Source organism: Dunckerocampus dactyliophorus, chromosome 7, assembly GCF_027744805.1.
Source record: "Dunckerocampus dactyliophorus isolate RoL2022-P2 chromosome 7, RoL_Ddac_1.1, whole genome shotgun sequence".
In the NCBI taxonomy this organism is placed as follows: Eukaryota; Metazoa; Chordata; class Actinopteri; order Syngnathiformes; family Syngnathidae; genus Dunckerocampus; species Dunckerocampus dactyliophorus.
In genome coordinates this window covers 374041-388058 of record NC_072825.1, presented here as the reverse complement: position 1 = coordinate 388058, position 14018 = coordinate 374041, and the positions used below count along the sequence as shown (strand labels likewise).

Below are 14018 nucleotides of genomic sequence, written 5' to 3'. Positions count from 1 at the left end.
GGAATGGATTTTTTCATCATTTTTTTTACTTTTATTTTAGTCATTTTTATTGGTTTATTTTTATTATTTTTGCACTTTTATTCAAGTCATTTTGTTTTAGTTTTTTACTCTTTTATTTAAGTCATTTTTATTTTTTAGTTGTAATTATTTTTTACACTTTTAAGTCATTTTTTTACACTTTTATTTCAATCACTTTTATTGATTTATATTATTTATTACTTTTATTTATATTGGATTTTTTTTATTACTCTAATGCTTAGTTAAGTCATTAGTTTGTATTTATTTTTATTATCTTTTAAACTAAAGTACTTTTTATTTTTATTTAATTCATTTTGTAATGTTTTATTAATCATTCTTGTACTTTCATTTAAGTCACTTTTATTTATTTATTTTTATTATTTTTGCAGGTTCATTCAGGTCATTTTTATTTATTTTAGTTTTTCCACTCTTTTATTCAAGTTAGTTTTATTTGTTTTAATGATTTTTTTTTACGCTTTTATTGAAGCCATTAAAAAAAAAAACTTCCCATGGATTTATTTGATTGCTATTTGTGTACCTTCAAGTCAAACCAAGCAAATGTGTTCCAAATGAACAGGAAGACACATCATTACATGTCCAAAGTGCATTTTCCAGGAATTGATGAAGACATTTGATGGAGGTGTGTACGCTGTGATAATCCCCCCAATCCCCCTCCCTCCCCCCATGCAAAAATGTATGGCTGCTAAAGGTTTGGTGATGGCAACAGCTCGCCCGCGGAGGAGATGACTTCTATGGGTGTTATTTCCTACAGCAGCAGTTCCTTCTAAAGCGGTTTTCTCGAGGTTTCTACTGACAAGTTCTGAGAAGAGGCTCTTCTCTCGGTGCACGTCGGCACTCGAGCAGCAGCAAATTAGCAACGAGCGGCGTCTCGGCAGGGATGGAATCTTGTACCTCTGCTTGTTATTATCTCCCAACAAGCTAAACATCTCTTCTGCTGTCACGTCAAAGCTGTGTTAGCCGCCTGCCGCCGTTAGCTGGAGGCTAACACGAGGACACGTGTTATCGGACAGTGAATGATTCATGAACGCTGAGAGATTCAAAGAGTGATACTGTATAGACTGTATGTCTGACCTGCCTGGTTCAGCCAGCACCATGCGCCCCCGGGGGCTCCAAACAAGGTCCTTGGGAATGAGTGTGCTAGTGGAGCTAAACACACAGACTGTCAACTCCACGCCCGGTGCGACTCCTACGGGTCAGGGAGTGATGGTTATCAATGTACACACTGGCTGGCATCCGTCATGTAGCTTGATTATGCTAACCCAAGGGTGTCCTCCACAATACGCTTTAAGGCGGGGGTGTCCAAGAGTTTGTCCACGAGTGAGGGCCACAAAGTGAAAAATGAAAGGATGCAACTTTGATGTTTAGTAAAGCAACACGTGTAGCTATGCTAACAAGTGATATATATTTCATCTGCAAGTGAAAAAGCATCAATCCCCCATCACACTCAGCACCAATCACAACAAATCAATACGTCACTGAAAAAGTTGCAAAACTGGTGCCACATTTGGAAGAGGATTTAAAATTTGTAAGCTTGGCTCCGTTTTTCCTTGGCGGCATGATGTGATGTAAGCTTACTTTTCATTTCATTATTTTTACATCATATGGGTGAAGGCTTGTAGCTTCTTATAAATGTAGCTTTTGAAAAATATCCTGACACGTGCGAAGGTCCATGTCAGCAAACCCCAACCAGAGAAGATTTACAGTGCAATTAGGATCACTTTCAAATGCTGTTTTGCGTATATCTTTTCACTTCCAATACCCCTCAAAAGTTTTTAGCATGCTCAAAACATTCGGGCCAGCCACAAGACTGGGCCCTAGTATTTGGAATGCAGTCAGAATTTTTAGAATGGACCTCACATACCCAAGAATAAAGCAGCAATTGTCATTCTGACTCGTTCTAGCTGTACTACGAGGGTGTTAGTAATTAGTACGCATAGTTAGTATGAACTCAGGATTTGCTCTTTTTTTCCACGATTTTGCTGTTATTTTATTTTATTTTTTTCCTTTTCTTCTTCCTCAACATAATAAAAAAAAAAAAATCCAAGTTTATTTTTATTGTTGTTTGTTTCTCATAATATTACAACTTTTTTTAAAAAACTATTTTTTCTTATCTATGCTACTAAAATGACAATTTTTCTTCTTACTTCTAAAATTTTGACTTTTCTCATTAGAATACAACTTTTTTCTCGTAAAATGTTGACTTTATTCTTCAAATTTTTGTTATTTTTTAATTTTCCAAGTATTTCAACTTTCTTCTTGTACGTTTTCTTCTCATAATTTGGACTTCATTCCCATAAAATTTTGACAAAGATTTTCCCTAACTTAATTTTGTTCTTATTGACTTTTTGTTGTTTTGTTTCTCATGATATTACAACTTAAAAAAGTTTTTTTTTCTTTAATATTTCAACTTAATGCTACTAAAATGACCATTTTTCCTCATAATTATTGTTATTCTTGTAAAATTCCAACTTTTTCTTATTAGATTACATTTTGTTGTTCATATTTTGACTTATTATAAAATTACTGCTGATTTTATTTTATTTTTTTCCACTTTTTCTCAGTAAATTAGATTTTTTAGAATGTGCCGCAGGCCAATAAAAAAATAAAAAATAAAACGTGGCGGGCTACAAATGGGAGTTGGGCCGCACTTTGGACACCCTCGCGTTGCATCTCATCGTCCGCGCCATCAAAGCACCAGCGGACAAAAGCTGTAAGAATTGGCATCCAAAATGAATCAACGTTTCAGCACTGCTGCATTCTATCCGTCACCCCCAAAAATCAATGCCCTGCATCAGCGTGTGCATTCCAAATCAGCAGCAAATCCAGCAATGATGGCAGGAGTTTGCCCTGCCGATGCCACGCATGGCGACAGAGGACGGCCGCTTATGGATTTCTGTGATGAAGTGATGAATTACTTCTTGCGCTAAATGTCGCAAAACAACTTTGCGGCGGCTGTGACGACTTTTTGGTATCGATCGGCAGAAACGCAATCAGACACGTCAGAAAACACAAAATGGCTCTTTTTAAACTGCTTCTAAAAATAGCAGATTACAACTTGTTGGTGGAGGCTGGCAATGCGGTGCACTGCCATCCCAGTCCTGTAGGTGGGAGCAGTCAGCCCCACAAACAACAACGCAACACACGGAAGTACAGGCGTGTACAGTGGAACCTTGGTTAGCGTCATCAATTCATCCCAGAAGGTCAGACTCTAACCAAAACAGACGTTAACCAAATCCATTTTTACCCTAAGAAATGATTTCAATCCAATTCATCCCTTCATCAAAACACCTTTTTAGCAGTAACGGAGTGTGATTGCAGGGATGTAGTGAGTGTGACTGCAGTGATGTAGTGAGTGCGATTGCAGTGATGTAGTGAGTGTGATTTTAGTGATGTAGTGAGTGTGATTGCAGTGATGTAGTGAGTGTGATTGCAGGGATGTAGTGAGTGTGATTGCAGTGATGTAGTGAGTGTGATTGCAGTGATGTAGTGAGTGTGATTTTAGTGATGTAGTGAGTGTGATTGCAGTGATGTAGTGAGTGTGATTGCAGGGATGTAGTGAGTGTGATTTTAGTGATGTAGTGAGTGTGATTGCAGTGATGTAGTGAGTGTGATTGCAGGGATGTAGTGAGTGTCATTGCAGTGATGTAGTGAGTGTGATTGCAGGGATGTAGTGAGTGTGATTGCAGTGATGTAGTGAGTGTGATTGCAGGGATGTAGTGAGTGTGATTGCAGGGATGTAGTGAGTGTGATTGCAGTGATGTAGTGAGTGTGATTGCAGTGATGTAGTGAGTGTGATTTTAGTGATGTAGTGAGTGTGATTGCAGTGATGTAGTGAGTGTGATTGCAGGGATGTAGTGAGTGTGATTTTAGTGATGTAGTGAGTGTGATTGCAGTGATGTAGTGAGTGTGATTGCAGGGATGTAGTGAGTGTCATTGCAGTGATGTAGTGAGTGTGATTGCAGGGATGTAGTGAGTGTGATTGCAGTGATGTAGTGAGTGTGATTGCAGGGATGTAGTGAGTGTGATTGCAGTGATGTAGTGAGTGTGATTGCAGTGATGTAGTGAGTGTGATTTTAGTGATGTAGTGAGTGTGATTGCAGTGATGTAGTGAGTGTGATTGCAGTGATGTAGTGAGTGTGATTTTAGTGATGTAGTGAGTGTGATTGCAGGGATGTAGTGAGTGTGACTGCAGTGATGTAGTGAGTGCGATTGCAGTGATGTAGTGAGTGTGATTTTAGTGATGTAGTGAGTGTGATTGCAGTGATGTAGTGAGTGTGATTTTAGTGATGTAGTGAGTGTGATTGCAGGGATGTAGTGAGTGTGATTGCAGGGATGTAGTGAGTGTGATTGCAGTGATGTAGTGAGTGTGATTGCAGGGATGTAGTGAGTGTGATTGCAGTGATGTAGTGAGTGTGATTGCAGTGATGTAGTGAGTGTGATTTTAGTGATGTAGTGAGTGTGATTGCAGTGATGTAGTGAGTGTGATTGCAGTGATGTAGTGAGTGTGATTTTAGTGATGTAGTGAGTGTGATTGCAGGGATGTAGTGAGTGCGATTGCAGGGATGTAGTGAGTGTGATTGCAGTGATGTAGTGAGTGTGATTTTAGTGATGTAGTGAGTGTGATTGCAGTGATGTAGTGAGTGTGATTGCAGGGATGTAGTGAGTGTGACTGCAGTGATGTAGTGAGTGCGATTGCAGTGATGTAGTGAGTGTGATTTTAGTGATGTAGTGAGTGTGATTGCAGTGATGTAGTGAGTGTGATTTTAGTGATGTAGTGAGTGTGATTGCAGGGATGTAGTGAGTGTGATTGCAGTGATGTAGTGAGTGTGATTGCAGGGATGTAGTGAGTGTGATTGCAGGGATGTAGTGAGTGTGATTTTAGTGATGTAGTGAGTGTGATTGCAGTGATGTAGTGAGTGTGATTGCAGTGATGTAGTGAGTGTGATTGCAGGGATGTAGTGAGTGTCATTGCAGTGATGTAGTGAGTGTGATTTTAGTGATGTAGTGAGTGTGATTTTAGTGATGTAGTGAGTGTGATTGCAGTGATGTAGTGAGTGTGATTGCAGGGATGTAGTGAGTGTGACTGCAGTGATGTAGTGAGTGCGATTGCAGTGATGTAGTGAGTGTGATTTTAGTGATGTAGTGAGTGTGATTGCAGTGATGTAGTGAGTGTGATTTTAGTGATGTAGTGAGTGTGATTGCAGGGATGTAGTGAGTGTGATTGCAGGGATGTAGTGAGTGTGATTGCAGTGATGTAGTGAGTGTGATTTTAGTGATGTAGTGAGTGTGATTGCAGTGATGTAGTGAGTGTGATTGCAGGGATGTAGTGAGTGTGATTGCAGTGATGTAGTGAGTGCGATTGCAGTGATGTAGTGAGTGTGATTTTAGTGATGTAGTGAGTGTGACTGCAGTGATGTAGTGAGTGCGATTGCAGTGATGTAGTGAGTGTGATTTTAGTGATGTAGTGAGTGTGATTGCAGTGATGTAGTGAGTGTGATTTTAGTGATGTAGTGAGTGTGATTGCAGGGATGTAGTGAGTGTGATTGCAGGGATGTAGTGAGTGTGATTGCAGTGATGTAGTGAGTGTGATTGCAGGGATGTAGTGAGTGTGATTGCAGTGATGTAGTGAGTGTGATTTTAGTGATGTAGTGAGTGTGATTGCAGTGATGTAGTGAGTGTGATTGCAGGGATGTAGTGAGTGTGATTGCAGTGATGTAGTGAGTGTGATTGCAGTGATGTAGTGAGTGTGATTTTAGTGATGTAGTGAGTGTGATTGCAGTGATGTAGTGAGTGTGATTGCAGGGATGTAGTGAGTGTGATTTTAGTGATGTAGTGAGTGTGATTGCAGTGATGTAGTGAGTGTGATTGCAGGGATGTAGTGAGTGTCATTGCAGTGATGTAGTGAGTGTGATTTTAGTGATGTAGTGAGTGTGATTTTAGTGATGTAGTGAGTGTGATTGCAGTGATGTAGTGAGTGTGATTTTAGTGATGTAGTGAGTGTCATTGCAGTGATGTGGTTGAGGTTTGGGGGGGTGAAAGGTGCTTTTATCTGGGATGTTCCGGAAGAGGATGATGGAGGCGGCGGAGGTGCATCTGAGCCATGTGAGGACGCCGTCCATCATGAGTGCAGATCATGATTGGAGTTTATTGCGCTCCTTCCAACATCAACACGTCAACGATGGCGCTCGCTGCTGACGCTTCTGCTGGAGGAAGAAACTAAAAACAAGTTTGAAACTCCTCTTTTTTTCTTGGCCCATTTTTCCTCTCGCCATCACTTGGGGAAGTGGCGAAAAAGGGGCGGAGGTTTGTGCGTACGTTTGTCGGCGCGGCTGCTAATCTGCATGGCGTTAATAATTGATGGAAGCCTGCAAACAAACATCGACAGCATGATGGACTCTCTACTCCGCCATTTCACTTCCTCCCTTCTTTCCCTCCTCTCAGTCCCCCCGCTCCCCACCTCGGGGCTTATCAAAAACCGGTTTCCCTTCATTCTTCTTCCCTCTTGATGAATCTACGCAAGCCTGCTAATCCGTTTCTCACCATCGCTCTTTGCCTCGTGCCGCTTCTCGTCCAGCTGCTACAGCAACAAGCTAGCCTGGTGGTTGTGTTGAACACATGACAAGGTCGTGACAAGGTCACCCTGTGGCGAAGCTGCAACCTGCTGGAACCTTCAAGTGGCGCGAAGGCAGTCAGCTGGCCTCACTCACCTACAAGTAGAACATGTGTTCATTGTTACTTATTCATTATTATCTTCATTTGGTAGCGGGATTCTTTTCTTGGTCCAATCAGATTTCCCTTTTCAAGCGTTGCCATATCGATCTAATCTTCCCAGGGCCTTCAGAGTCTGGAGTGCTTGCCCGTGTCAAATTATTAGCAACCGTGTGTTTTGTATGTCTCTTGGAAAACAACCAAACAAGTCACGTCTCATCTTATTTCTTTGAATCGTGGGGGTGCGGTTCAGAGGAGTCCAATCTCTGCACATCTCACAAGACGTCAGCAACTCTCTCAGTGAGTATCTGAAGGATTGTGGCTTTCCATTTGCTTTTTTTGGTGTTTTGAATCAACAATGGTAAAAAAGTAGGCAAAGTGTGATGATAACTGTAGAACAGGAACCTGACCTTGTAGCAACCTAAAAGGTAGCCTGGTGACAAAAATGGTGTCACAAAGCCACGACGCAAGTCCACATCAATTCATAAAGGACGACTAGTTCGCTGTGTTTTGGCGTCATGTGAAGCGACTGACCTCCCAGGCACACAAAAGCCATATTTCCTGTTTGTCACCACGTCAAAGTTAAGTGTGAGTGCAGAGGTCATCGTTTCAGTTTTATGGCTGTATTTCATTGTTGGAAAGTGGTCCATTTCATTTTTTCATCTTAGAAATCAAACATGTCATCAGAGGGTGTGTTGTTTCATTTGTGACATACGACAATTCACTTATTTTCACGCTTGTAAGAAACAGCAATGCCATCATTCATCAATGCCACACTTCGCTAATGCTAATAAATATAGAAAAAATATACAAAACCACATACATATACATATACACATACACATACATATATACATGCATATGCATATGCACATACATAGATACATACATATACATACATATACACATACATATGCACATATATATACACATACACATACATATATACATGCATATGCATATGCACATACATATATACATACATATACATACATATACACATACATATGCACATATATATACACATACACATACATATATACATGCATATGCATAAGCACATACATATATACATACATATACATATGCACATACATACCTGTATACATATACATATACACATGCATATATATATATATATATATATATTTATATATATATATATATATATATATATATATATATATATATATACACAGTATATATATATACAGTATACATATATACATATATACATACATATATACATATATATACATACATATACACATACATATATACATACATATACACATACATATATATATATATATATATATGTATATGCATATATATATACATATACACATACATATATACATACATATACACATACATATATACATATATATATACATACATATACACATACATATATACATACATATACACATACACATACATATATACATGCATATGCATATGCACATACATATATACATACATATACATATGCACATACATACCTGTATACATATACATATACACATGCATATATATATATATATATATTTATATATATATATATATATATATATATATATATATATATATATATATATATATATATATATATATATATATATATATATATATACACAGTATATATATATACAGTATACATATATACATATATACATACATATATACATATATATACATACATATACACATACATATATACATACATATACACATACACATACATATATACATGCATATGCATATGCACATACATATATACATACATATACATATGCACATACATATATACATACATATACACATACATATATACATACATATATACATACACATACATATATACATACATATACATACAGTATATACTGTAGAAAAAACAGGGCTAGCGAAAATAACGCGTTAACTGTGGCAAGTCATTTATTTAATTCATTAGATTACATTTTTTTAGTTTACACTGAAAAAAACATTTACTTAAATCAAAATAAGCTCAGTAACTTTTTCCACGTAGACAACCAGGTAAATATGACAAGGGTCTTTGTCATGTCAACCATCCATCACTCTCAAGTTAGCGCTACTTGCCTTTTAAGAATGATTTCTAAAAAAGATCTTACTTGTATTGTACTTTGTACTTTATTTATCCCACAGCGGGGAAATTCACTTGTTACAGCAGCAAGCAAGATACGCAAGTAAAGAATACATAGTGACTACAACATGGTTCAGGTGGTGCAGGTGTTGTAGAGCCTGACAGCGGTCGGTATGAAGGACCTGCGGAACCTCTCCTTCTTACACCGTGGGTGTAACAGTCTGCTGCTGAAGGAGCTGCTAAGGGAACCCACAGTGTCATGTAGCGGGTGAGAGGTGTTGTCCATGATGGATGTCAGCTTAGCCAACATCCTTCTCTCCCCCACTTCCTCCACGGAGTCCAGAGGACCGTCCAGGACAGAGCTCGCTCTCCTGATCAGCCTATTGATCCTGCTCCTGTCCCTGTCCGTGCTGCCCCCTCTCCAGCAGCCCACAGCATAGAAGATGGCTGAGGCCACCACAGAGTCATAAAAGGTCCGTAAGAGAGTCCTGCACACACCAAAGGACCTCAGTCTCCTCAGCAGGTGGAGGCGACTCTGGCCCTTCTTGTAGAGGGCATGGGTGTTGATGGACCAGTCCAGTTACCAGTTACGTAACGTTTCCTAGCATATTGCTTTACCTCCTCAAACGCCACTTCAAATGTGTACTTATTTTTACTTAGACGGTGCTTGCAAATTATTTACAACATCCTGTAGGAATGTCTTAATTCAAGCCGTAATACCGAGTGTATTTTTCTGAAACGTTCAACCTGCAGCGAGTTCATGACCATGTCTCATCTCGTGACGTCTCCATTACTTCAGAGCTACGACTAATCAACAATTTGCCACATTGATAAACACGCTGGAAAACAAGTACATTCACCTTAAATGATGTGGAGTCTTTGAACGCAAGCCCCCATTGCTCATAATAACACCGTTAAAGTGTGATTCAAATGTTCTGCTGGGGTTGGACAAATCGATGTTTAGACTTGTGTGGTATCTTTTAGCTTGATTGACACATGCAGTTGGTTTGGAGCTGTTAGCACATCCAAACACATCATCCTGTCCTGTCATTGGTCTTTCTCTTCATTAAATGGTCAAAACGGCCATGTTTCACACATACTGTAGTTGCTAATGGTGATGAATTACTTTAAAGACCGAATAAAATGTGTAATCATTTGACATCCCGAATAAAAACATATGCATTGCGTACTGCACACCCGCACCCACATCAACGTGCCCCATCCGCCCTGATCAGGTACGCTACACCTTCTAAAATCAATGAGGTTGTTTAAGAAGTGAAAAGATGCACTTTGAACCAGCAGACATCAGTCAAGTGTCCGTAATAACAGAAATAAATCACACAAAGCCACACGGGGCCAAGGTAAGACGTTGAGACAAATGGACGTATGTGGAATTGGTGGAAAGGGAGGTCTGGTTTTGGGGGGGTAGTGTCATAACTACCGCTCAGTGGTCCTCTTATAATTCATGTTGCCTCTGCAAAAATCCATCTTATCTTTCCGTCTAAGATGCTTTTACCACAAACATGTTGGCCTCCTGCAGCCGTGTGCAGACGTCATACATAATGCATACAGAGTAATAGCTCCCTGCAGCCACCTAAACACATTGACAGCATTCCAAGCAGCAGCTTTGTGTACAGGGTGTCTATGGGTTTTGCTGGGGGGCCGGGCTGTTTGTCAGAACGCCGTTGACACCCCTCAGCTCCCTGGCGCTGCACGGGTCATTACGGAGCAGAAGCAGCCAGAAGACAACCATCCACACACAGAAGTGACACGAAGGAACATCTCTGCTGTCACTTTGGTAGGGGGTGGTCACTTGCTACCACGAGCACTCAGTTATTCAGTCATTCAGACTCAGGGAGAGGTTGATGTTCTGCAACCAAACCCTGGCTTCATTCGGTGTACGCCACCACATCAGTGACACCCTCTGTGGGTTATGGTGAAAGTGCTTTGGAAGACATGCCAGCATCAGGTTTTATCATCATTTGCCAAATATTCAACAACTTATGGACAAATAGATGACTATCTGCCAAGATGGCAGCCATGTTTTTCAAGCAGTCTTGCTCAAATTGGACACATGCTAGTTCGCTAAAAGGTGTACACTAGGAATGTCAGTGTCTTCGAGGTAGACCATTCCATACTCGTCTCGACACACAGGTTAAGATACGATTCAGAAACCATATATTTTAAACACGGAACTATTCAAAACAGTGTACAAACGACACGATTCCATCCGATACCGTTCAACGGTTCCATTTGTTGATGTAGACATGAATCCTAACTCAAGAAGCCAATTGTAGAAAAGTGTCATTCTTACAACATTTTCAAATGTGTAAAAGAGCACATATGCCCAAGCATGCTGGAAGGCAGGGGTCCCCAACCAGCGGGCCCGGGTAACGTTCAGGCGCAATGATAAATATCTGTAAACGACTACATCAAATGTGATGTAAATAGATATCAAGTTTGGAAACACAGACCGTTATTTTATTCAAAACATAATATACCGTTAGAAATCCCACAACTTTTGCATGTTTACGTAGTTTGCTACGAGCGGTTTACTTCTCCAACTTTGTTGGACGGGCCTTGAACGCATCATCTAATAACCTCATATTTGCTCCCAAATGCGGATACTATGTGGGAATTCAGAAAGGTAAGATTTGATGAGCTTATTGAGTGCTAACGTGCATATTTGTTCTCTGAGAAACAAAGTCCAGGCTGCTACTGGTGGATGGTGGTTCTGTATTCATTTGGTGCTTTTCATTTGATGTTGTTCCTGTCTTACTTTTACACAATACATCATCAATAAGATCAATGAGGTGGCTGTAATGTACGAGGTGTTGAAAATCTTGACTAGCGAGCATGCTGCTAATGCTAAACTACGGAGCATGCGTGACAATCTAGTCCAGCTAATATTGAACAACAGAAAAAATGGACAAAGTCATATAAAATATGTGAAAATGGTATTTTAAAAGTTTAAATTATAAAAGTAAACAAGTAAAAACAATATCATCATTAAAATAAGTGATTCATTATTAAAAACTACCATAAAAATGATAACCCAGGATACCATTATGACTGAAGTATCAAAAGTATCGATATTTTGATTTCAGAGTCGATTTTAGAGCATGAAGAGCTGGTATCGGAAATATCAATATTTCAACAGGAGCCGCCTGATGCCAGGTGCAAAACTGCATATTTCATCTTTCTTATCCATATTGTGGATCATATGCATATACATACAATAAAAGTCCTCATGGTATCTATAGCAGCTAGTTCCATGCAAAACCTTACAAAACAAAGAAACAAACAAAAAAGAGTTAAGTGCGCCCTGCACGCCCTGAACTCCATTACGGAAATGTGTTTTTCTACACTGACTTGTTATTGTTGGTACCGTTTTATGATGAATTGAAAACCACTTTGGCTTTGGTTTTGAATGTGTGGGCTTGATTTCGGCTGTTTTGTCATCCGGATCATTGTTTTGGTTCAGGGGTCAGCAACGTTTACCATCAAAAAGAGCCATTTTGCCTCCTCGCCTGCTAAAGAAAAATAGTCTGAAACCGCAAAACATCAGTTGAAGACAACATCTCAAACTTTTTAAAGTTGGAATCTTGTGTAGAAACACAAGGATTCAAGATTCAAGATTCAAGAGTTTTATTGTCATATGCATAGTAAAACAGCAGTTATACTATGCAATGAAATTCTTATTCTGTTCATTCTCCCAAGAAAAGAAAGAAAACACAAGAAAAAGAATAAGAACATAAGAAACATAAATACCAATAAATTAAGCAACAACAACAGAAGAGACATTAATACAAATAAATAAATAAATAAATAAATAAAGTGCTATGAGTGTGTATGTGTGTTGCGTGCGGCGTGTGTGAGTGCTTCGTTGAGAAGCCTGATGGCCTGTGGGTAAAAGCTGTTTGCCAGCCTTGTGGTCCTGGACTTCAAACTCCTGTAGCGTCTGCCTGACGGTAGGAGTGTGAATAATGAGTGTTGTGGATGTGTGCTGTCCTTGATGAGGTTGTGTGTTCTTCGTAGGACTCTAGTTTTATAAATGTCTTGCAGTGAGGGGAGGGCTGCCCCAACAATGTTCTGTGAGGTCTTGATCACCCGCTGGAGTGCCTTCCTATCACGTGTTGTACAGTTACCGTACCAAACAGTGATGGAGGCGGTAAGGACACTTTCCATAGTGCATCTGTAGAAGCAACTCAGGATTGTGGTGGACATGCCAAATTTCCTCAGTCTTCTCAGGAAGTACAGTCTCCTTTGGGACTTCTTCATAATTTGTTGGGTGTTGTGAGACCAGGTGAGGTCCTCGCTGATGTGTGTGCCAAGGAACTTGAAGGTTTTCACCCTCTCCACCTCAGTCTCATCAATAAACAGGGGTCTATGCGGCTCCTTTTCCCTTGTTCTTGGGTCGATGATCATCTCTTTAGTCTTATCTGTATTGAGAAGGAGATTGTTATCACGACACCAAGCTATGAGGTCCGCCACCTCTCTTCTGTATGATGTTTCAACACCACCAGTGATCAGGCCAATGACTGTAGTGTCATCCGCAAATTTAATGATGCTGGTGTTGTTCTGGGAGGTCACGCAATCGTAGGTGAAGAGCGTGTAGAGGAGCAGACTCAGCACACACCCCTGGGGGGTCCCAGTGCTCACAATTCTTGAGCTGGATGTGCGATTGTGGACTCTGACTGACTGGGGTCTGCCTGTTAGAAAGTTAAACACCCAGTTACAGAGGGAGGGTGACAGGCCAAGTGTGAGGATCTTATTTGTAAGTTTGTGGGGGCAGACTGTATTAAAAGCAGAGCTATAGTCTATAAATAGCATTCTGACATATGTGTCCTGGCCCTGTAGGTGAGAAAGGGCTGTGTGGATGGCAGTGTTGACTGCATCATCCGTGGACCGGTTCTGGCGATATGCAAACTGTAGAGGGTCCACGGTTGCCGCCGGGATGCTCTTTTTGATGTGGGTCATGACTAATCTTTCAAAGCACTTCATAACAATAGGAGTGAGTGCTATAGGGCGATAGTCATTCAAGCAGGTCACGTTGCTCTTCTTGGGTACGGGCACTGTGGTGGTGGACTTAAAGCAGGTCGGTACAGATGCTTGTGCAAGCGACAGGTTAAATATGTCAGCAAGCACATCAGCTAGCTCTGAT

The 14018-nt window shown here is 40.1% G+C and overlaps 1 protein-coding gene across 1 annotated transcript in view; it reads right to left on the bottom strand.

Moving 5' to 3' along the window:
* The window catches only part of iglon5 (IgLON family member 5), a 164739-nt gene that overhangs the window by 62148 nt on the left and 88573 nt on the right, over window positions 1–14018 (bottom strand). The window lies entirely within an intron of this gene.